This window comes from Dreissena polymorpha, chromosome 8, assembly GCF_020536995.1.
Source record: "Dreissena polymorpha isolate Duluth1 chromosome 8, UMN_Dpol_1.0, whole genome shotgun sequence".
Lineage (NCBI taxonomy): Eukaryota > Metazoa > Mollusca > Bivalvia > Myida > Dreissenidae > Dreissena > Dreissena polymorpha.
In genome coordinates this window covers 66,970,553-66,995,563 of record NC_068362.1, presented here as the reverse complement: position 1 = coordinate 66,995,563, position 25,011 = coordinate 66,970,553, and the positions used below count along the sequence as shown (strand labels likewise).

General features: G+C 32.9%; 2 protein-coding genes and 1 long non-coding RNA gene across 4 annotated transcripts in view; 1 reads left to right on the top strand and 2 right to left on the bottom strand.

Moving 5' to 3' along the window:
• The window catches only part of LOC127841514 (uncharacterized), a 78,531-nt gene extending 75,563 nt beyond the window's left edge, over nt 1-2,968 (bottom strand). For both annotated transcript variants that reach the window (XM_052370385.1, XM_052370386.1), the window contains exon 1: nt 2,878-2,968. The gene's annotated coding sequence lies outside the window, so the exon portion shown is untranslated. The remainder of the gene's footprint in view (nt 1-2,877) is intronic.
• LOC127841515 (uncharacterized) overlaps nt 1-25,011 on the bottom strand; it is a 186,309-nt gene that overhangs the window by 95,873 nt on the left and 65,425 nt on the right. The gene's annotated exons all lie outside the window — the stretch shown is intronic.
• LOC127841521 (uncharacterized) lies at nt 2,978-4,344 on the top strand. Its single transcript, XR_008031046.1, has 2 exons — nt 2,978-3,439; nt 4,152-4,344. It is a non-coding gene; the product is annotated as an uncharacterized LOC127841521 (long non-coding RNA).

The following is a 25,011-nucleotide window of genomic DNA, read 5'->3' as shown; positions in this document are numbered from 1 at the left end:
AATAATTATAAAATTTACGTAAAAAAACAAGTAACGTATTTAGAGTGTATCAGTTAATTAAAAAGACGTCATTCCGTATTAAGATTTAATGTTACGACAATAAACGATCGACATCATAAAAAAGAAATTACGTTTGACAGCAACGGGGGTAAATATTGTTTGAAAAACAAATATTTATTCAGATATATGTGTGTTAATTTTAATATTTGTCACTCGTTCTAATTACAATGAACACAACTAAGGCTTTCAGTAAGACATGTACCAGATGTCCCTACGTATTTTACAGCTTCAGGCCTAAATTAAAATTGAGTTTGTTTGCCCTTTACCGACCGACCCACTTTTTACCCCCCGACCCAAAAAATTTTATTGCGATTTCTGAAAACTTATTTTTTTTATTTTCGTTTTTTTCGACGATGACAAAAGAGCCGAAAGCAATATTTATTCATGCGCGTATTTATATCCCTGTCTATTATTATCGCCCCTGACCGATCTAGGTCGCTCCGATGGTTGGAATTTCATACGCCCCAGAATAGACAGTAATGCAAGCGTCTATAACCAGCATTGCGATCGGCGGTGTTCCGTGAAAATGGCCGAACGACATCATACTTAACCATTGGTTCGCGAAAGTAGTCGGACATATACGAGTTTACGTTCGTTGTACACATGTTGTTAACGTGATCCAAGATGGCCGACAATTAAAAGAAATAACGATGCTCAGCGAGAACAAATAACTATCGAATTTACGACGGACATCATATAATTAGTATCGATTAATGAAAAGAGCGTGTCATTCTACGATTGAGCATAGGTTTTAGATACAAATAAAACTCTCTTTTTTTTGCAAATGTATGAACTGAATGTCACAGAACAAGTGATGAAGTGTTTGAAAATTGGAATGCAGTCTACTCGCAAAGAAAAATACATCTAACAGTTACAGGATTTTTTTTGTCGAAAATGCAAAATAAAAGACAAACATGATTTGATTTATATGCAAGTGGATCTGTGTTTAATCAGATTCATGTGCATATTCTGCTTTATTATGTTTGCCACACTGAACAGTTTACTGTAATGGCATGTTAGTGAAATGGATATGTAAAGGTAAACTTATTTAATTTATTAATGTCTCTTAGCTAAATACATCGACAACACTCAAGTATATATGTTTAAAGCGTTAGTATATCCACAAACTGAAACTAACACCCACTGTCCTACAGTGGGACTAACCACCCTCTCCCCCGTTGCGCCTACACCGAAAGGTCCTGCAACGTACCTATCCAGATCCAGAATTTATTTCCCCAAATCAAGTTTTCATGCTTATGTTAGTTGCAATAATACAACTCCCAGCTATTGACCCTCTGAGCTGTACGTTTGTACTCATAAAAGCTCAGAGCATTCAAGAAGAAATAATGCTTTATAATAATGTTCAGTTTGCACTTTTATGAATTTACTTTTCCATGCTGAGACTATGCACTAACCGGTCAAACACTTAAAATTGAGGCCTGTAAAAACTTCAACAGGCCTGTGAATTGTTTCTCCTGGTAGGCAAGTCTGGCCTGTAAAATGTGATGGTCTTTCGCCACGTCTGAATTTTTCCATTAAAGGCTTTGGGCTGTCTTTCTACACTCCTTCAATGCTTGTTGCATGCTAATTAAGCCCAATTTAAGGGAAAGGTTTAAGTTAAAAATAAAAGCTGTCTGGCTGTTAAATAATTACAAATGCATTTGAGCAATTAAAATCATATAATGAACAAATATTTGATGTAATAAATAACACACAAGCATGCATTTGATATTAATATATGCAAGAAACAGCAAACAAGATAATGTTAAGCTACATAGGGCTTCGTACACTGCAACAGTGCTTAAATAAAAGTGTTTTAAATATTCATAGACTATTAGTGTATTAAAAATATAATTTCTCAAATAAAATAAAATAATTTTCCTACCTACCTACCCACCTGTAAAATTTAGGGTCGGTAAAGGGCAAACCAACAATATTTTAATTGTGGCCTCACATTAGCATGATAAATTGACATAGTAGAAATATAATTATAATGTTCGAAGATGAATGGACCCTGAAAAGAACGACAATACTCATTACATCAACATCTAAAAGGATACTCCCATTATTACAGAATAAACGAATTTACCCGTTGTCTCAGTGAGAAAGTTAATCGTGAATGTCGCCGTACTCGATCATCGGCCACTTGGTCGGGTCATTTTTCCAACATCCAGCTTGCAATTTGTACGGATATTCATTAAGTCCAATTAGTTTTATTTTCTGATCATATCGGGCTTTCGAAGTGCAATCTAACCCTTCATAATAGTCAAAAGACATTTTAAACACCAATTACAGGACATTTAATTACCTATCGACTTCCCAATAGGAATGCAATTGACGAAATATCAGCAGAGGTGCTCAATCAGCGTAGTAAATCGACCGTATCTAGGGCATTGTTTTCACCGTCGCTAAGGGACTGTCCCTTTTGTGACGTCATCGCGATAAGGTCAATAGATGAAAATTTAAACTTTCTGGTTTCACCACGTAATTGGTCCTTCGCAGATAAGATGTTCCAAATAATTTAGCACGTATAAAAAGTATCTCTAAATTCTTTGAGCGTATTATAAATAAGACTAATTCAACCACAAGCAAAATTCATCGAAAACGAAAGTAGGTCTCAAAAGCTTCAGTGTAGCAAATATTAAACCCTTGTCTGCTTAGTCCAAATAATTAGACGTAAGCTACCCCGCTTATAAATCGACCTCATATTGTCTGCTGTGTTCATGAATCGTCTTTAATATATTGTTCACATGTTAAAAAAGGGAGTAAACATCGAGTGTATACAATTCATACAAAGGAAGAAAACTGCGAATTTACCTTTGATTCTAATGACTTTCGATTTCAACGCCTATTGTTAGCTCTGTTAACACGTATCAACTGACTCAATCGTAACACTTCGTCCATCTCCGATTGGCAATCGTGATACATCGGCTATCTCGGATTCCTCCGTAAGATAGGCCTCGTGGCTAACGGTCGCCATATTGCCTTGTATTACTACTTTACTACCCAAAAGGTTGTCAGTCTATTGTTATGAGGCTGTATACGATGCGCGTTGAACTAGCGCCAAACTTTTTACCGAAACTTTGATATTAATAGCACTATTACCGTTCATTTGTGTTGCATTTTGACCTATTATCCAAGTGATTTACTTTTCCATTATTATTTAATCACCCTATCATCCAATTTTTAAGATGAAATTACGGTGTTTACAAAACCAACCAAACCGAAAGTGAAACTGGATGCATTACGTTTCGCGATGTAAACATTAAATATTTGTTCAGTTTGAGGAAGCGAATCGATAATAGACGTTGGAATATGTATGCAATACAGACTATCATTGCCGATTGTAGTACTGGCTAAAAAATACCTTTTATGACAGGTCATGTATAGAACGTTAATCAAATAGTGACCATAAATCACTATAAATGTCTGGGTTGTTCATTAATATAATTAATGCACGTTTCTGATCTAATTGCCTGTATCTAGTTGTAATTACCATGATATTGATAAAATTAAAACGTTTTTTTCATAAATTAACATTACATGTTTTATTTTTATCATTTAGGGAATATATAATTGTATCATTATCATCATTAAATATTCTGAAAATGATCTAAATTATCATGATTACTTTAAAGTAGAATTTTTAAATTTTACTCATTATTTTTAATGAATTTGCACATTTGCTTGATTCAAAATAAAATGTATTAATAAGGGTTTCAGTTGTTAGTTTTAACCCATTTTTAGTTCGATTAAATTTAAAGTACTAACTACGTACATGTATGTGAAATGCTCTTGAGTTCGTTTCCTGGGCCTAGAACCAGTACTTGGGTGTCTCTTGGAGATTTCTTAAGAATGCTCCCACACTGGGGATCAAACCAGTGACCTCCAGATCATTAGGTGGACACCACATCCATTACACATCAGCGACCTTTAATTAGTAAATTACTTTAGTATTGCAGCATTATATAATGTAATGTTGCTACATATTTTTGGAAAATGATTAATGTGCAGTACTAAATAAATCTAAATGCATACCATTTTAATTGTGTATATTGTGTGATTATTAGTTACAAATTCCCTTTTTACAGGTATACTGGATTATGAAAGACTGATAAACATGAAATTGACAACTCATCTCCCCAACGATATTTGTGTGGCTCATTCTCAGAACAAACCCATAGTCAGTGAGAAAACTACAGTGTAAAAAGACCACTTGATTGTGACAATTATGGCTGACCAAGCAAATGTTATCATTTAAAATAAAGAAAACTTCCAGTTCAATATACATTTTATACCAATTATGACATTGGCCAACACAGAAAATAATTATAAGGTTGATTTTCCCAAAATTGACTGTTACAATTGGATACTGTTTTAAGCTTCACTCTACTTTGTCTGAAAATAAACGTCCTAAATGATGTAATAGAAACATACATATTTAATTTTTATTTTTACAAGGATATATATATATATATATATATATATATATATATATATATATATATATATATATATATATATATATACATATATTTTAATATCTTTTTATCGATGGTCAATCAATTTAAGTTTAACTAATATATACATACACATTTTATACATGTGTATGCTTTGATTTTTTTCTATTGAAGCCAAATTAATATCCCATTAGATAGATAGATAATATCACAGCAGTATTCCTAGTTTGTCTGCAAGTACTGCAGAAATCATGGATTATTATTTTACTGAGTCAGCCTTAATCTTTATATTATAATTGTTAAGATTAAGATGTGCATTATACAATTGAGGATGCATCAAGATTAAAAAATGGTACATGTATAAATTAATAAAGAATCAATAACAATCAGAAACTGTGCATTTTTATCAGTATTGTGTGAAAGGATTTGAAGTAATTATGTGTTTTTGAAATATGATTTATGTGAATTTGAATAAATATATAAAATTTAGTGATTTTCTCAGACAAAACTGTTAATTACATACTTAAGTATTCAGAATGTATTATTGTAATATTCGAATTTTTTAGTACAAAAAGCACTTTTCCCTGGCATTTGTATTTATAGTAATTGCATATTTAATAATTCTGACAGCATTTATAAACTGTGTTCATGCAAGCATGAACACGGTTTCATTTTTTGAGTATTTAAACAAGAGGGCCATGATGGCCCCATATCGCTCCACTGCTGAAAAAAGGCTGAAACAAATTTCTCTGCATGTGCAAATACTTAGATATAGGCCCTATTTAAGCACATGTACACTTTTGTGACCTTCTGGGCTGGGTCAAATTTAACCCCAGGGGCATAATTTGAGCAAACTTTGTAGAGGACTACTATATCTCACTACATACAAAATGTGGTATTCCTAGGTCCTAGAGTTAAGAACAAGAATATTTTTAAAGTTTTCACAAAATAAGCAAGATATAAGCGTATATAATGTTCAATTTTGTGACATGCGGGTCAGGATCAAATTTGACCCAAAGGGCATAATTTGAACAAACTTGGTAAAGGACTATAAGATGTTACTGCATACCAAATTTGGTAGCCATAGTCCAAAAGGTTTTCGACAAGAAGATTTTTAAAGATTTCACAAAATAGGCGCTTTAAAAGCGTTTATTCAATTTTGTGACCCCCCGGGGCAGGGTCAAAGTTGACCCCAGAGGCATTATTTGAACAAATTTGGTAGAGGTTTATTAGATGTCACTACATACCGAATTTGGTAGCCCTAGGCCCAATGGTTATGGACAACAAGATTTTTAAAGTTTTCACAAAATAGGCCCCATATAAGCGTATGTTCAGTTTTGTGACCCCGGGCAGGGTCAAATTTGACCCAAGGGGCATAATTTGAACAAACTTGGTAGAGAACTATAACATGTCACTACATACCAAATTTGGTAGCCCTATGCCTTATGGTTAAGGACAAGAAGAGTTTTAAAATTTTCACAAAATAGGCACTATATAAGCATATAATTGATTTTGTGGCCCCCGGGGCAGGGTCAAATTTGACCCTTGGGACATAATTTGAACAAACTAAGTAGAGGACTATACAATGTCACTACATACCAAATTGTGTAGCCCTAGGCCTAATGGTTATGGACAAGATTTTTTTTTAAGTTATCACAAAATAGGCATTATATAAGCATATGTTCAATTTTGTGACCCCCGGGGCAGGGTCAAATTTGACCCTAGGGATTAAATTTGAACAAATTTGGTACAGGACTATTAGATGTCACTACATACCAAATTTGATAGCCCTAGGCCGGATTGTTATGGACAAGAATTTTTTTGAAGTTTTCACAAAATAGGCCTTATATAAGCATACGTTCAATTTTGTGACCCTCGGGGCAGGGTCAAACTTGACCCCAGGTGAATAATTTGAACAAACTTGGTAGAGGACTATAAGATGCCACTACATACCAAATTTGGTAGCCCTAGGCCCAATGGTTATTGACGAGAAGATTAGTAAAGTTTTCACAAAATATACCCTATATAAGCATATGTTCAATTTTGTGACCCCCGGGGCAGGTTCAAATTTGACCCCAGGGGTATAATTTGAACAAATTTGGTAGAGGACTATTAGATGTCTCTACATACCAAATTTGATAGCCCTAGGCCCAATGGTTATGGTCTGGAGATTTTGAAAGTTTTCACAAAATAGGCCTTATTTAAGCAAATTTTCAATTTTGTGACCCCCAGGGCAGAGTCAAATTTGACCCCAGGGGCATAATTTGATCAAATTTGAAAGAGGTTCACCCCAGGAACATTCCTAAGAAATTTCATCAGAATTGGACCAGTAGTTTAGGAGAAGATGTTTAAAGGAAAAGTTTATGCATGGATGCACGATGGACACAGGACATTTGGCCAGTGGAGCTAAAAATCAAATTAAACATTTAGTTTTGATGTAAAATCAGTTTTTATATGCAAGTGTCTATTTCACTTATAAATTTAAAGAGCATATTATTCATTATTTAAAAGAGTATTCCAAGCTTGATGTCATATTTCAACTTTGCATAGTGTAGTTAATTGAACATTGTATTGAACTGTATGGGCAGCTATATTTTTTAATTTATGTATGTTGCATTATACAAAATGCATTATTTCTACCACAAGTAGACCATATAAGGCCTACTGCTACTAAATAGGCACTGGTATGAATTTGACACTGTTTTTGATGCTCATACAAAACTTTAATTATTACTACACTTTAGTATATTAAATATTTTCAAGTTTTTTGTTCAACCTTTTTTTGCAAAAGAAAAGAGTGTCTTAATGCATTTGAAAATATACTTAAAACAAACTAAAAATGCATTTTAACATACCTTTTTCCTGGTAAAGTGTATTTGGGATGATAAAAAATACACTTGAAGAGTATTAATGCTGGAAAAATGCTGGAAAAATGCAGAAAAAAATACATTTGTTTCTGTTAGAAGTGTGTCTTGTCTGCATTTTTAAGTGTATTAAATGCACATCAAATGCAGATAAATACAATGCCAATACTGTTACATGTATTGTAATGGACATAAAATGCACTTGTTCTTGTAATTAAATGCTTTAGTGAATTGAAATAACCTTTTATAACGTTTTAATAATTAATAATACCTTTTTATATAAATTTTCTTTTGAAATGTGACACTTAAATGATTTTTGCACCACTAGTAAGAGATATAATTTGTGCTCATAATGCTTTATCATTACACTATATAATATCATTTGTTGTATGAAAATTACCCGTAAAATTCATGTGAAAGCTCAAGAGATCAATAGCAGCGTGCTATACCCTGCTCCTTTTTACATGACTTGATGGTATTTAGTGCCCAATTCTACATGGCTAAAGGAAAATTAATGTGCAGATTTGACAAATAAGTCTTAACTGGGATCCAATAGGCAGACTTTCATATTACTTGTGTTTAATTTAAATCATGATCTGAATTGCTCTTTGGCAAATCTTTGTTGGTCACAGTATTCAACTGAATTTTGTTCACTTTGTAGTGATTATATTTTCTATATTTATCAGGCAACATCTTTCTTCAAAAGTTTAACATGATTGCTTGGTAAATTTAGAAACAAGATCAATGCATCATAACATAAAATGAAAAAATGAGTTTTAGTAAAAATGGCAGCAAAAAAGCACTAGATTATCTGCCTTAAATCTGAGACGCTATGTTGATGTATTGGAATTTCTCATATAATAATGTGTCCCATAGTTGTATAATTGTATAGTCGCATGCATGAGTGGTGTCAATGTCACAATACCAATTAAAGCCTATAATTTACTAAAACAATTTGAAGTTTGATGTGTGTTTTTTTCAAGATCTGTTATATATAATTATATATAAATATATATTGTTGAAAAGTTAACATGCAATAAGTTTACTGTAATTAAGTGACAAATAGTTTTACTGATTTGGTTGGATGCATATATGCAGATATATCATGGTTTGTGCAGAGGACAGTAGCAAAAACAAGAGCTGTCTCCGTAGGATGACATACGCCACCGATAAACGCTTTAAAAGAAGTTATGAGCATTTTTCAAAACCTAAACGCCAACCCTAAGTTCAAGGTCAAAGGGGTCAAAATTTGTGTGTGTGGAAGGCCTTGTCCATATACATATGCATACCAAATATGAATGTTACATCTGAAGCGACATAGAAGTTATGAGCATTTTTTCGAAACCTAAATGCAAAGTGTGACGGATAGACAGACGGACAGTGCGATCACTATATGCCCTCCTTTGGGGGCATAAAAATGTGTTTCACATTGTTTTGGTAAATGAGTAATGTAGTTAAAAGAACAGAATCATGAATTATAAAGTTATTGATTATAAAGTGTTGCTGGCATATTTGATGCATTCATCTAGCTATAAGAAGGTCCCTGTTTTATCCCCACTGGCACCGAGTGAGGGTTCTCAAAATCTTTAAACAATATGAATAACTACATATAGGGTCGAGAGCCTTGTTGATATGGGGGCTAAACACCTGAAATCAAAGCGACCCAGGTTAAAAGCCCAGGCCAAATAAATAAACCAGAGGCCGCGTGAGCCTGCTATACTCTGAACAAGTATTGTTTCTTCTCAGAAAACTGGCTTAAGTGTCTTACTAAGCTTTAGACTTTGAGTTTCAGTGCAATCTATCTAAAATAAATTGGTCAAATTAAAGGGATCTTTTCACGCTTTGGTAAATTGACAAAATTGAAAAAAGTTGTTTCAGATTCGCAAATTTTCGTTTTAGTTATGATATTTGTGAGGAAACAGTAATACTGACATTTACCATGGTCTAATATAGCCATTATATGCATCTTTTGACGATTTTAAAACCTAAAAATTATAAAGCGTTGCAACGCGAAACGATTGAATAATTTGGAGAGTTCTGTTTTTGTCGTTAAATTTTGTGAAACTACGAAGATTGCTTATATAAGGTATAAAATACTTCAAATATATGTACTCGGCGGAATAGCTCAGTAGGCTAAAGCGTTTTTACTTCAGGACTCTGGCAGGACTCCAGGGGTCACTGGTTCGAAACCTGGTCCGGGCAATGTTCTTTTCCTTTTTTTAATTTTATTCTTGATTTTTTACTGGAGCTTTTACGATCCAATGTTCACATTTATCGATATAAAGCATTTAATGAATAAGTTAAAAAATGCCAAAATCTGTGAAAAGGCCCCTTTAAATAATAATTTGTAAAAAATAAACATTCTGCACAAATTCAATTATTTACTTTACCCGTGTGCATGAATCATTTCAGTCTTGATGGTTAGTGAACTATGTCAAAAGCACCATAGCTATGAAACACTTGTATTTTGAATATTGCAATGTTCCACAGAAATGATGCTGATGATAATTCTACACGATGATGAATTATTAGATATATTTCTAAATTACATTTCCACTAACAATTCGCTTATTCCACTACCAGTTCAAATGCTTCGTACACAGTTGAAAATAACACTATTCCACTCAACAACCGTGACACATGTACCCAATTTTTCAACTTTTCGCAATTAAAATTGTCTGTTATTGTTGTTGTTGTACTTTTGAAAGTAGTTCTAAAGATGGCGACTATTAACCCAGAGATTGATTTATGAAATAAATCGTCTGCTGATCCAGAGTGCTCCGATTGGGTCCAGACACTCTGGATCAGCAGACGATTTATTTCATAAATCAATCTCTGGGTTAATAGTCGCCATCTTTCGAACTACTTTCAAAAGTACAACAACAACAATAACAGTAGAAGACAATTTTAATTGCGAAAAGTTGAAAAATTGAGTACATGTGTCACGGTTGTTGAGTGGAATAGTGTTATTTTCAACTGTGTACGAAGCATGTGAACTGGTAGTGGAATAACCGAATTGTTGGTGGAAATGGAATTGAGAAATATATCTAATAATTCATCATTTTTCATGTCATGATCGTGTAGAATTATCATCAGCATCATTTCTGTGGAACATTGCAATATTCAAAATACAAGTGTTTCATAGCTATGGTGCTTTTGACATAGTTCACTAACCATCAAGACTGAAATGATTCATGCACACAGGTAAAGTAAATAATTGAATTTGTGCAGAATGTTTATTTTTTACAAATTATTATTTAATTTAACCAATTTATTTTAGATAGATTGCACTGAAACTCAAAGTCTAAAGCTTAGTAAGACACTTAAGCCAGTTTTCTGAGAAGAAACAATACTTGTTCAGAGTATAGCAGGCTCATGCGGCCTCTGGTTTATTTATTTGGCCTCGGCCTTTAACCTGGGTCGCTTTGATTTCAGGTGTTTAGCCCCCATATCAACAAGGCTTTCTTGACCCTATATGTACTTATTCATATTGTTTAAAGATTTTGAGAACCCTCGCTCAGTGCCAGTGGGGATAAAACAGGGACCTTCTTATAGCTAGATGAATGCATCAAATATGCCAGCAACACTTTATAATCAATAACTTTATAATTGATGATTCTGTTCTTTTAACTACATTACTAATTTACCAAAACAATGTGAAACACATTTTTATGCTCCCAAAGGAGGGCATATAGTGATCGCACTGTCCGTCTGTCTATCCGTCACACTTTGCATTTAGGTTTCGAAAAAATGCTCATAACGTCTATGTCGCTTCATGCATGTGTATATGGACAAGGCCTTCCCATACACACACAAATTTTGACCCCTTTGACCTTGAACTTAGGGTCGGCGTTTAGGTTTTGAAAAATGCTTATAACTTCTATCAAAGCGTTTATCGGGGGCGTATGTCATCCTACTGAGACAGCTCTTGTTTTTGCTACTGTCCTCTGCACAAACCATGATATATCTGCATATATGCATCCAAACAAATCAGTAAAACTATTTGTCACTTAATAACAGTAAACTTATTGCATGTTAACTTTCAAACAATATATATATATATATATATATATATATATATATATATATATATATATATATATATATATATATATATATATATATATATATATATATAATTATACATGTATATAACAGATCTTGAAAAAAACACACATCAAACTTCAAATTGTTTTAGTAAATTATAGGCTTTAATTGGTATTGTGACATTGACAACACTCATGTATGCGACTTTACAATTGTACAACTATGGAACACATTATTTATGAGAAATTCCAATACATCAACATAACGTCTCAGATTTAAGGCAGATAATCTAGTGCTTTTTTGCTGCCATTTTTACTATTACACATTTTTTCATTTTATGTTATGATTCATTGATCTTGTTTCTAAATTAACCAAGCAATCATGTTAAACTTTTGAAGAAAGTTGTTGTCTGATAAATATTGAAAATATAATCACTACAACGTGAACAAAATTCAGTTGAATACTGTGACCAACGAAGATTTGCCAAAGAGCAATTCAGATCATGATTTAAATTAAATACAAGTAATATGAAAGTCTGCCTATTGGATCCCAGTTATGACTTATTTGTCAAATCTGCACATTAATTTGCCCTTGGCCATGTAGAATTATGGACTAAATACCATCAAGTCATGTAAAAAGGAGCAGGGTATAGCACGCTGCTATTGATCTCTTGAGCTTTCACATGAATTTTACGGGTAATTTTCATACAACAAATGATATTATATAGTGTAATGATAAAGCATTATGAGCACAAATTATATCTCTTACTAGTGGTGCAAAAATCAATTAAGTGTCACATTTCAAAAGAAAAGATATATAAAAAGATATTATTAATTGTTAAAACGTTATAAAAGGTTATTTCAATTCACTAAAGCATTTAATTACAAGAGCAAGTGCATTTTATGTCCATTACAATACATGTAACAGTATTGGCATTGTATTTATCTGCATTTGATGTGCTTTTAATACACTTAAAAATGCAGACAAGACACACTTCTAACAGAAACAAATGTAATTTTTTCTGCATTTTTCCAGCATTAATACTCTTCAAGTGTATTTTTTATCATCCCAAATACACTTTACCAGGAAAAAGGTATGTTAAAATGCATTTTTAGTTTGTTTTAAGTAAATTTTCAAATGCATTAAGACACTCTTTTGCAAAAAATGTTGAACAAAAACTTGAAAATATTTAATATACTAAAGTGAAGTAATAATTAAAGTTTTGTATGAGCATCAAAAACAGTTTCAAATTCATACCAGTGCCTATTTAGTAGCAGTAGGCCTTATATGGTCTACTTGTGGTAGAAATAATGCATTTTGTATAATACAACATACATAAATTAAAAAATATAGCTGCCCATACAGTTCAATACAATGTTCAATTAACTACACTATGCAAAGTTGAAATATGACATCAAGCTTGGAATAATCTTTTCAATAATGTATAATATGCTGTTTTAATTTATAATTGAAATAGACACTTACATATAAAAACTGATTTACATCAAAACTAAATGTTTAATTTGATTTTTAGCTCCACTGGCCAAAGGTCCTGTGTCCATCGTGCGTCTGTGCATTAACTTTTCCTTTAAACATCTTCTCCTAAACTACTGGTCCAACTCTGATGAAATTTCTTAGGAATGTTCCTGGGGTGAACCTCTTTCAAATTTGTTCAAATTATGCTCCTGGGGTCAAATTTGACTCTGCCCCGGGGGTCACAAAATTGAAAATTTGCTTATATAAGGCCTATTTTGTGAAAACTTTCAAAATCTCCCGTCCATAACCATTGGGCCTAGGGCTATCAAATTTGGTATGTAGAGACATCTAATAGTCCTCTACCAAATTTGTTCAAATTATGCCCCTGGGGTCAAATTTGACCCTGCCCCGGGGGTCACAAAATTGAACATATGCTTATATAGGGTATATTTTGTGAAAACTTTACAAATCTTCTCGTCCATAACCATTGGGCCTAGGGCTACCAAATTTGGTATGTAGTGGCATCTTATAGTCCTCTACCAAGTTTTTTCAAATTATGCCCCGAGGTTCACAAAATTGAACATATGCTTATATAAGGCCTATTTTGTGAAAACTTCAAAAATCTTCTTGTCCATAACCATCTGGCCTAGGGCTATCACATTTGGTATATAGTGACATCTAATAGTCCTCTACCAAATTTGTTCAAATTTAATCCCTAGGGTCGAATTTGACCCTTCCCCGGGGGTCACAAAATTGAACATATGCTTATATAATGCCTATTTTGTGAAAACTTAAAAAAAATTCTTGTCCGTAACCATTAGGCCTAGGGCTACACAATTTGGTATGTAGTGACATTGTATAGTCCTCTACTTAGTTTGTTCAAATTATGCCCCAGCGGTCAAATTTGACCCTGCCCCGGGGGCCACAAAATCAATTATATGCTTATATAGTGCCTATTTTGTGAAAATTTTAAAACTCTTCTTGTCCTTAACCATAAGGCATAGGGCTACCAAATTTGGTATGTAGTGACATGTAATAGTTCTCTACCAAGTTTGTTCAAATTATGCCCCTTGGGTCAAATTTGACCCTGCCCGGGGTCACAAAACTGAACATACGCTTATATGGGGCCTATTTTGTGAAAACTTTAAAAATCTTGTTGTCCATAACCATTGGGCCTAGGGCTAACAAATTTGGTATGTAGTGACATCTAATAAACCTCTACCAAATTTGTTCAAATAATGCCTTTGGGGTCAACTTTGACCCTGCCCCAGGAGGTCACAAAACTGAATAAACGCTTATAAAGCGCCTATTTTGTGAAATCTTTAAAAATCTTCTTGTCGAAAACCATTCGGACTATGGCTACCAAATTTGGTATGCAATAACATTGTAAAGTCCTCTACCAAGTTTGTTCAAATTATGCCCTTTGGGTCAAATTTGATCCTGACCCGCGGGTCACAAAATTGAACATTATATACGCTTATATCTTGCTTATTTTGTGAAAACTTTAAAAATATTCTAGTCCTTAACTCTAGGACCTAGGGCTACCACATTTTGTATGAAGTGAGATATAGAAGTCCTCTACACAGTTTGCTCAAATTATGCCCCTGGGGTTAAATTTGACCCAGCCCAGAAGGTCACAAAAGTGTACATGTGCTTAAATAGGGCCTATATTTAAGTATTTGCACATGCAGAGAAATTTGTTTCAGCCTTTTTTTCAGCAGTGGAGCGATACAGGGCCATCATGGCCCTCTTGTTTAAATACTCAAAAAATGAAACCGTGTTCATGCTTGCATGAACACAGTTTATAAATGCTGTCAGAATAATAAAATATGCAATTACTATAAATACAAATCCCAGGGAAAAGTGCTTTTTGTACTAAAAAATTCGAATGAATATTACAATAATACATTCTGAATACTTTGGTATGTAATTAACAGTTTTGTCTGAGAAAATCACTAAATTTTATATATTTATTCAAATTCACATAAATCATATTTCAAAAACACATAATTACTTCAAATCATTTCACACAATACTGAAAAAATGCACAGTTTCTGACTGTTATTGATTCTTTATAAATTTATACATGTATCATTTTTTTAATCTTGATGCATCCTCAATTGTATTATGCACATCTTAATCTGTTTTAACAATTATAATATAAAGATTAAGGCTGACTCAGTAAAATAATAATCCATGATTTCTGCAGTACTTGCAGACAAACTAGGAATACTGCTGTGATATTATCTATCTATCTAATGGGATATTAATTTGGCTTCAATAGAAAAAAATCAAAGCATACACATGTATATAATGTGTATGTGTATATATATATATAAATATATATATATATATATATATATATATATATATATATATATATATATATATATATATATATATATTAGTTAAACTTAAATTGATTGACCATCGATAAAAAGATATAATAATATATGTATATATATATATATATATATATATATACTTGTAAAACTAAAAATTAAATATGTATGTTTCTATTACATCATTTAGGACTTTTATTTTCAGACAAAGTAGAGTGAAGCTTGAAACAGTATCCACTTGTAACAGTCAATTTGGGAAAATCAACCTTATAATTATTTTCTGTGTTGATCAATGTCATAACTGGTATAAAATGTATATTGAACTGGAAGTTTTCTTTATTTTAAATGATAACATTTGCTTGGTTAGCCATAATTGTCACAATCAAGTGGTCTTTTTACACTGTAGTTTTCTCACTGACTATGGGTTTGGTCTGAGAATGAGCCACACAAAGTATCGTTGGGGAGATGAGTTGTCAATTTTATGTTTATCAGTCTTTCATAATCCAGTATATCTGTAAAAAGTGAATTTGTAACTAATAATCACAATTAAAATTGTATGCATTTAGATTTATTTAGTACTGCACATTAATCATTTTCCAAAAATATGTAGCAACATTATATTATATAATGCTGCAATACTAAAGTAATTTACTAATTAAAGGTCGCTGATGTGTAATGGATGTGGTGTCCACCTAATGATCTGGAGGTCACTGGTTTGATCCCCAGTGTGGGAGCATTCTTAAGAAATCTCCAAGAGACACCCAAGTCCTGGTTCTAGGCCCAGGAAACGAACTCAAGAGCATTTCACATACATGTATGTAGTTAGTACTTTAAATTTAATCGAACTAAAAATTGGATAAAAATTAAAAACTGAAACCCTTATAAATACATTTTATTTTGAATCAAGCAAATGTGGAAATTCATTAAAAATAATGAGAACAATTTAAAAATTCTACTTTAAAGTAATCATGATAATTTAGATTATTTTCAGAATATTTAATGATGATAATGATACAATAATGTATAACCTAAATGATAAAAATAAAACATGTAATGTTAATTTATGAAAAAAAAACGTTTTAATTTTATCAATATCATGGTAATTACAACTAGATACAGGCAATTAGATAACAGGTATTTTTTAGCTAGTACTACAATCGGCAATGATAGTCTGTATTGCATACATATTCCACTGTCTATTATCGATTCGCTTCCTAAAACTGAACAAATATTTAATGTTTACATCGCGAAACGTAATGCATCTAGTTTCACTTTCGGTTTGGTTGGTTTTGTAAACACCGTAATTTCATCTTAAAAATTGGATGATAGGGTAATTAAATAATAATGGAAAAGTAAATCACTTGGATAATAGGTCAAAATGCAACACAAATGAACGTTAATAGTGCTCTTAATATCAAAGTTTCGGTAAAAAGTTTGGCGCTAGTTCAACGCGCATCGTATACAGCCTCATAACAATAGACTGACAACCTTTTGGGTAGTAAAGTAGTAATACAAGGCAATATGGCGACCGTTAGCCACGAGGCCTATCTTACGGAGGAATCCGAGATAGCCGATGTATCACGATTGTGGGTCCAGAGTGCAACCGACTATCCCACTCTGGATCAGCAGACGATTTATTTCATAAATCAGACTCAATCGGGACTCCTCGGACAATTTCGCCATAACGGCGATCGTAACGGTGTGGTGTAGCCCACTGTCCGATGCGTTCAGATTGAAATCAGACTATCTTACGGAGGAATCGTATCACGATTGCCGACTATCCCCGAACTCCTCCGTGTATGCAATAAATCGTCTGCAGATCCAGATTAACCAATACCGGTTAAAGTACATTCAACTAGCTGAGGTAATGGTACCCGGCATTCGATATTGGAAAAAGACGCTGAGTATATTTTGGATAAACCTATCAATAAACACAAACAATTTTCACACTTTTAATTTAATATGAAATAAGGCAAAGCCTCAAAGCGAGGGTCGTGTCAGTTTTGGAAGGAAAACTATTTGGCAAAAAAATATGGAAATACAACGCCTTTGCAGCAACATTTACGACAATGATTTTTTCCTTCTATTTTCATTGGATTTTAAGTATTAAATAAAATTTGTTACTTTGATAATGATAAGTAGTTATATCTCTATTTATAGTGAAAATATTGTGAATAAACATATTAAATTTGGAATACAGATTTATAGTGCTGATTGTGGACTACGTGAGCGAGGTGTTTATTTTGCGGATCGGCTAGTATGAATTACGAGTGTTATAAAGCCCTATTTGTCTGCGTGAATAAATTTGATGCTTTAGATGCACACTTGCACATCATGTGGAGTTCTGCAAACATCATTAGATACAGACAGGCACACTATTAGGAGTTCAGAATACAGATTTATAGTGAAGATCCTGTATCTTCTATTTACCAGCGTCTCTGCGTCTCTTCGCAAGTTTTTATACGGGTGTTATAGCGTTGGTGAAGTAATGGGCGCCTATAAATCTTTATCCAGATAACGTTCGCATCGTGCTAATAATGTACGTTAAAATCGGGTTTATAAATTATTGGTCCCTAATGATCTGTGCTCAGTTTACATGACATGCGCTTATATACGTCCATTATCCCATAGTTGAACCCTATAAATATATGCGTCCAAAAATTGAGAGAGATTGGGATATGCATGGGATAACTCATTGACTTCTATCTATGGACTATCTGCGCTAATTCGAGTGTAATAGCGTTTGGGAACTAATGAGCGCCGATTATTCTGCGTCCAGACGTTTTTTTTATATCCCGCGTAAACGGTTATATTCGTGTTTAAAAATGATGGTTTAACGGTAATCTGGGCCCAGTAACATTTACATACGGTCGTACGTGCATTATAGAGCATTTAGAGCCCTATCAACCTGAGTCGAGAGTCAACACATTAAGCATAGGCGGCTCCAATGGAGGGGAGCGGACGCGGCGCACGTCCCCCCTTAAATCTTCAAAGTAAAGTCAAATCATTTGATGTTTCACACTTAGCTAGATCTAAATCACCTATGTAAACTCATTTTTATTTTCTTCTTCGAACTCAAAATTGCCCACTAATCACAGACAATCGCTAAAATGTTTTAACTTTATACTCTGTGTCGCCCGGCGTATAAACTATGCATATTTTTGGCATTATAAGAAGGTACTTTGATGAAGGTAAATAAGGCGTGACATGTCCGAAAAGTGGTTGACAAAGCCTTCAAAATCACTTTAATCGTGGGGCTTCCTGGAGGGGGGGAGGCTCCTGTTGAGTGTGCTTTAATGCTATTAATTGCATCAAATAACTAAGTTAATTAGATTGATGTACGTGCATGAAATCTCGGCGTGTTTTATTTTTTATATTTTTTTTACCATTGTGTAATTAATACCCCCACCCCCTCCAAAAAAGCATCCAGACAACGTCCACTTCGTGCTTATACGGTACAATTCGGGTGAAACCAGGGATGGATGCCTATTTATCTGCGCCCAGTTAACGTTCACATGCGAATATATGGTCTTAATTGCATTATAGTGTAATAAAACCCAATAAATCTGCATCGTATGGCCTAATAAAACCCAATCAATCAGCATCGAGTGAATAAATTGAGTTTCTTTATACAGTATCAATTGCATGACGAAACTGATCCACTTCTATTTATCTGTGTCCATAGAATATGCACATGTTATTTTACGGATTTAATAGCGTTGAGGAACACATGAACCCATATTGGCATGCGTCTAGACAACGATCACATCGTGCTTATACATCGGGTTTTATAAATGAAGGACAAACAAACAATCTCATGTGCTTATCCCTTTACCTCTCACAAATGCACTTTGATGCATTTAAAGTCCTTTAGAAAATTAAATTAAATAAGTCCTTTCTTAACATATTCAAGTGTTAAATGCTTCATTTCCAATCTTTATGTACTGATGAGTAACAAACAGCATAAAACCTTAACAGACTGCGAGTTGCTTTTCTGGGATTATGCTGGTTGCAAAATCAATTTTCACTTTGCTTCTTATGGGAGAAAGGGTTATACGGTCTATATTACATTTTAGAAGTTATACATTGTAATTACCTTATAATTGATGGATTGTTATTGTCAATGAATTTATGTTCTCTGATAATGTCATATCTTCCGCTTTAAGACAAAAATTGTTACAAACAAAAATGCTTAGAACAAGAACAACATTTATTCAGCAACAAAGCTTATACAAGCTCATAGCTTACATTATATATGGATTATACAATTTATTTATAAGTGATGGTAGAAGATAAAGAATGGACGATATTGTTATGAACTGGTTAACATGGTATGTTTATGAAGGGAATACATGATTTCATATAATATTGCAACTTTTTTAATTAATGACATTAACATGATAAAAAGGAGTACACCTTATTGGTAAATGTGCGTGATGCATATGGATCAATTGTTAGGCTATAAGACTAAATATATCTAATATGTATATCATTACATACATACATACATACATGCATGCATACATAAATATATACAACTTTATATGGTATTTCATTATGAACACACATCTATGAGATTTAACCATCCTTGGCCACATAAGTGCCGTTGAGTGCAGTCCTATGATTGGTTAAATTTATTTGTTGCGAAAACCCGGACTAGACTTAAAATGTTACAAATAAACAATATTACAACTTTAAGTATTTTAAGATCATCTTTGAAGAGTGTCGCCATAACTAATGCGATAACGACGAATATGGTTAATTTCACAACTATACACAGTTAACATCATACGTCTCCTAAAATGCAGATAAAATTGACGTTTTAACAACGCATTATTTACACGAACTTCATCTTTAATATTTACCGATTCAAGGTGAAATGGGAGAAATGGTGAAATGGTTTACACACAATCTATACATTGCTGCCATTCACGTCTGTGGCAAACCATCTCGTTTCAAGAAAATCATACCATAACATCGAATAAACTATGGTTATACGCAAATGCTAAAAAATGCATTGATTTTTAATCAAGAAAAAATATAAACTAGCAATAAAAGAGCGCAAATATGAACGCTTTTGTTTTGCAGACGAATTACAAAATATAGAAAAGGAGAGCGTATTAATAAAAGAAAGGCACAACATTAAATATATCAGGTTCATTTAACCCGATATTTTTGGTGTATTCTGCAGAATGCGTCTTAAATTAAAGAAGTTAAATCAAACCACTCAACCGTAGATGATATTTATATAAAAAATAAACACTCGTTCGATGTGAAAGAAAGCCAAACATGAAAGTACTACGATCAAAGTGCGAATAAAAGTATAAATACATTTATAAATGTTAGCAAAACATGACATTTCTAAACGTTGGAAAATTAATAAATTAACAAAACAATAATAAAATCCCGGGAAAGCAACAACCTCCGGATGAGATTATCAAATGTTCAATAGTAAGACATTCAAAAGCAAACAATAACCATTGGTTTAATCAATTAATATTCTTGTCTTGGTGCGAAGGGAAAAAGTCATAGTTTAAAGAAATTGACGTAACTGATGCCAACAATTATAAACGCATACCTGTATATGGATATTTTCACGGATTTTGGCATGTGTTGAAGTTTTAAAAATAAAAATGATGAAATAAATAAAATAATGTAAAAAGATAAATGTTTACATCGGAATTAAATAGCTCAATAATTAAACAAGAATAAAATCAAAGATAAAAAAGTTATCCTTAACTAGTCTTAAACAACTGACCATTTGAGTAAAAGACTAGAACTTAAACAACTCGCCCATCTGTGATCGTATAGTAAGTACTATGTGTATGTTATAATTTATATCAGCAATCATCGTACTGTCACAAAATATAATGATAACAACAGAACTCGCCAAATTATTCCTTCGTAATGCTTTAAATTTTTAATGTGTTTAAATCATCAAAATATGCAAATACTGTAATATTGTAGAGCTTAGTAAATGTTCAGTATTACCGATTCCTCGCAAAAATAAAACTACAACGAAAATTTTGAAATCTGAAAAAAAAATCAATTTCGTCAATTAACCAAAACGTGAAAAGGTCCGTTTAACAAAACAATGGTACAAATCTATTCACAAGACGCAAATTAATATCAGACATCAAAATTTTAATATGCTTACTATTTACAACAAATGTAAATGATAAAGGAAAATTATGTCGCATGTTTCGTTTACAAAACAATGTATGACCTTAGCATCTTAGGCCGAAAAGTAATATATGAAAATATAATAACACAATTTCTTAAATTTCGCTTAATGAGATGTATAACTCTGTCAAATGTTATGTATCATCCTCTTATCCATATTTATACTCATACCAAGTTTCAATGAAATCCGCCAAAGCAATCCCAAGATATGGCTCCGGACACAAAAAATTATTAAAATATTTTCGCAAACTTAATGATAAATCCGAAATGTTGTTTACATTTCGTGACGTCATTTGACGTTGCAATGTTATTTCAGCAACATAACAAAATGCGATTGGTCAATCAAACGAAAATAAGCCAATGAAAATCCTTAAAAAGTATATTACACATGTGTAAGATAAAAATATTCGTAATGGTTATATTACAAGGGGAAGCAGGGTATGGCATGTGATAAATATATATCTGTATTGAAGTAACTGTTAATTACACACTAAGCACACTCACAAGCTGAACTTAGTTGTGTTGGTCATCATTGCTATCACAACCCTTCTTTGCTGCCTTATTCATGTGATATCTGATCACTTTTTTGTAGGGGCAAATCTCCTTTTAGTTCTTGATGGAGCAGGTGTTACATTCTTCATAACAAATGAGGTCAGATGGCGTTGCATTTCTTCAACATTTGCAACGCCCTCTTCCACCACAAGTTCTTTAATTTTTGAGGTAACATCACTGTCGATACGTTGCAACAGCCCAGCGTTCTTTTGAAGATTCAATAAGAAATTTAAATAGCAGCAATTAATATAAACATGCACTTTGCAAACATTATCACCCCAATGTACGATCATCTGCATTTTAATACAGATCTTCAAGCTAATATAAATACATTATTATAAAGAGGTGTCAATTGAAAAGATGTAGATGTCTCAGTGTCTGACAGACAGTGTGACCCCAGAGTGCGTTGTTGTTGATTAGTTAAGATAATCAGTAAAATTTGAATCTTGCATTAACAAGAGCTTGTTAACAGACAAAACAGCAGCCCCCTAGTGTATATTTGCTGCATTGTATTTATATAACCATAGCAATCAGCAATTTGAACAATATTAAAGAAACTGACATGAAGTGCATATTCCCAATACGGCCATTTATGCCCTCCAAACTTTATCAACTCTGCTTACGTACTTTTTGAGTCGGCACGCTTTTAGTTTCCACTCATTTCTTTAAACTCAGCAACAATAATTTGAGCAGGAGGCAAAAAAAATGAAGGAAATTGTACATTCAACTTTTTGTCCCTCTTTCAACATACCAAATTTCATCAACCTAGGTAATTTACTAGTTGACATATTGCAATATGCTGATTGCGAAGATGGACATACACACACACAAACGGAATGACAACTGCAAGTTCAATATACCTATGCCTTTCGGCAGGGAATAATAAAGAAATTATAATGGAAACCAGGGCATAATCTTTATGTCCTTCTTCTCCTCATTATTTCGTTATTATTATCTTAATTATTGCAAAACTTTGACTTCTTAAGAAAGTCTTTAAACAGTCATTTTTAATAAAAGTCCATATAAATCATTCGACCACTGGCGTGTGGCTACCTTCGATTCCAGGAGCATGCTTTTAACAATCTTTAGTTTTATTATTTGATGTCAAATAACAACTATCAAAACTCAAGCATTTAGAGAAAATTAATTGTAAGTTATTTTATTATACACATCATCTTTTAAGGAAAGATCTAGGATAATGTAAAGGTACAGAGTGCTGCCGAACAAATCAGGTTTAAAGCTGGAGCAGTCTGATGACATTTTTAAATATTCTGCGTAATCCTATTCATCTTTTAGTTAACACTGGTAAAAATAGCTATTAAGCAAAGTCTTTAGATTTGGTTTTAAACATTTGCAAAAAATCAAATTCAAAAGATTTTTACATTTTTTTAAATTATTACATGCCAGGTAAACAAGAAATCCCCATGGGGCAACTGTTGACAATTTTGATCACATGTTACAGCAAATGAATCAACAGAAATTTAACTTTACAGAGTGGTACTTTACAGATCAGTACCTCTCCACTTGTATGGTACTTGTGTTCGATGTTAGGAAACACCACCATTATCTTCTTGATGCCTTTACTCAGATCACTCCTCACATTAGAAGCAGCCATTTTTTTGTCCAGCTCGCTTGATGAACCCTTGTATTAAATGACATAATGTTGACAACCTAAACAGTGCTTAAAACCAACAATAGCAAAAAATGATTGGATGAAGATGTTTAATTTAATTGTCATCATATTTTGCTTATCACACTTTTACAGAGGTAAAAACAATAAAAATGAGGCAAACACAATACAAATGCACATTTTGTACGAATCAGAAGAAATTGATGATATAACCAGTGGATTTTGAGCATTGGTGCAATAGTAAGGTTTCTTAAGTGTTATGATTGCAATAAAACAATGTAATGTACAGTAATTGTCCTGCTTGTGGGTAAATTAAGTAAAAGAAAAACAACACATCCAACCTCTTCAGGGGTGAATATCAACACTTCCTTCAGAATGATAAAGCAGGACAGTCCAATTTTTTGGAGAGCTGCACTGCATGCCTTGTTTTCTATTTAGCATATGAATGTTGCTCACTGCTAACTGTCTTTGTCTGAAAAGTATGTTAATATCTTTACAACTTTATGTACATGAAAATGCATATTTTATCTGATATCACACAGTGTTGAGTTTTGACAACTATTTGGACCAAATTTGTTTAAGAACAGATACTGTAAGTCTAATTTCATCATAATATTAGTCAGTATAAAACCCAAAAGGGTAAACATTTTACTCTTCGTGGAATGATCTGATCAATGTTGGCATTTTACCAAGTCCAAAGAAATAAATCTTATATTTTTATCTGAGCATTCATCAAGACAATAAGAACAAAAATTTTTGTTTTGCACTGAAATCAACACCATTTTAAGAACATTTTTAAAATCCTGTGTCCATCATTACATGTACATTGTTTATTTTTGCATTAAATGGCTTACAGGATGCGCTACATTGATGTTTCAAAGTTTATATATAAAAGATTTTTGTGCATTTAGCTGATTCATCTGGATCCTATTTTTTTAACAAAATTGTTATTAAATACAATGCTTTCCAATTCAGTAAAGACTGATTTATATGAGACATTGCTATTGTATTGTTTATGAAAATAAAGATTTTGCATACTAACAAGGTGCTCAGGTAAGCTAACAAGAGCACCGCATAAAAGGTGCCACGCTCGGCTGCGGGTGCAGTTTTGAATACATGAAAGCTTGTCAGATTTTTTTTTTGTTTTTTTAAGAGGTCACAGTGAAATTGACCTTTGACCTAGTAACCCAAAAATGCGTGTGACATGTAGAACTCATCAAGGTGCAGCTACATATGAAGTTTCAAAGTTGTAGGTTGAAGCACTTTGATTTTAGAGCCAATGACAAAATGTTAAGGTTTTAGCATGACGCGGACGGCCAATGACACGACAACGAACACGACAAGCTGGCTATGACAATACCTCGGGTTTTCTTCGAAAACAGCCGAGCTAAAAATCA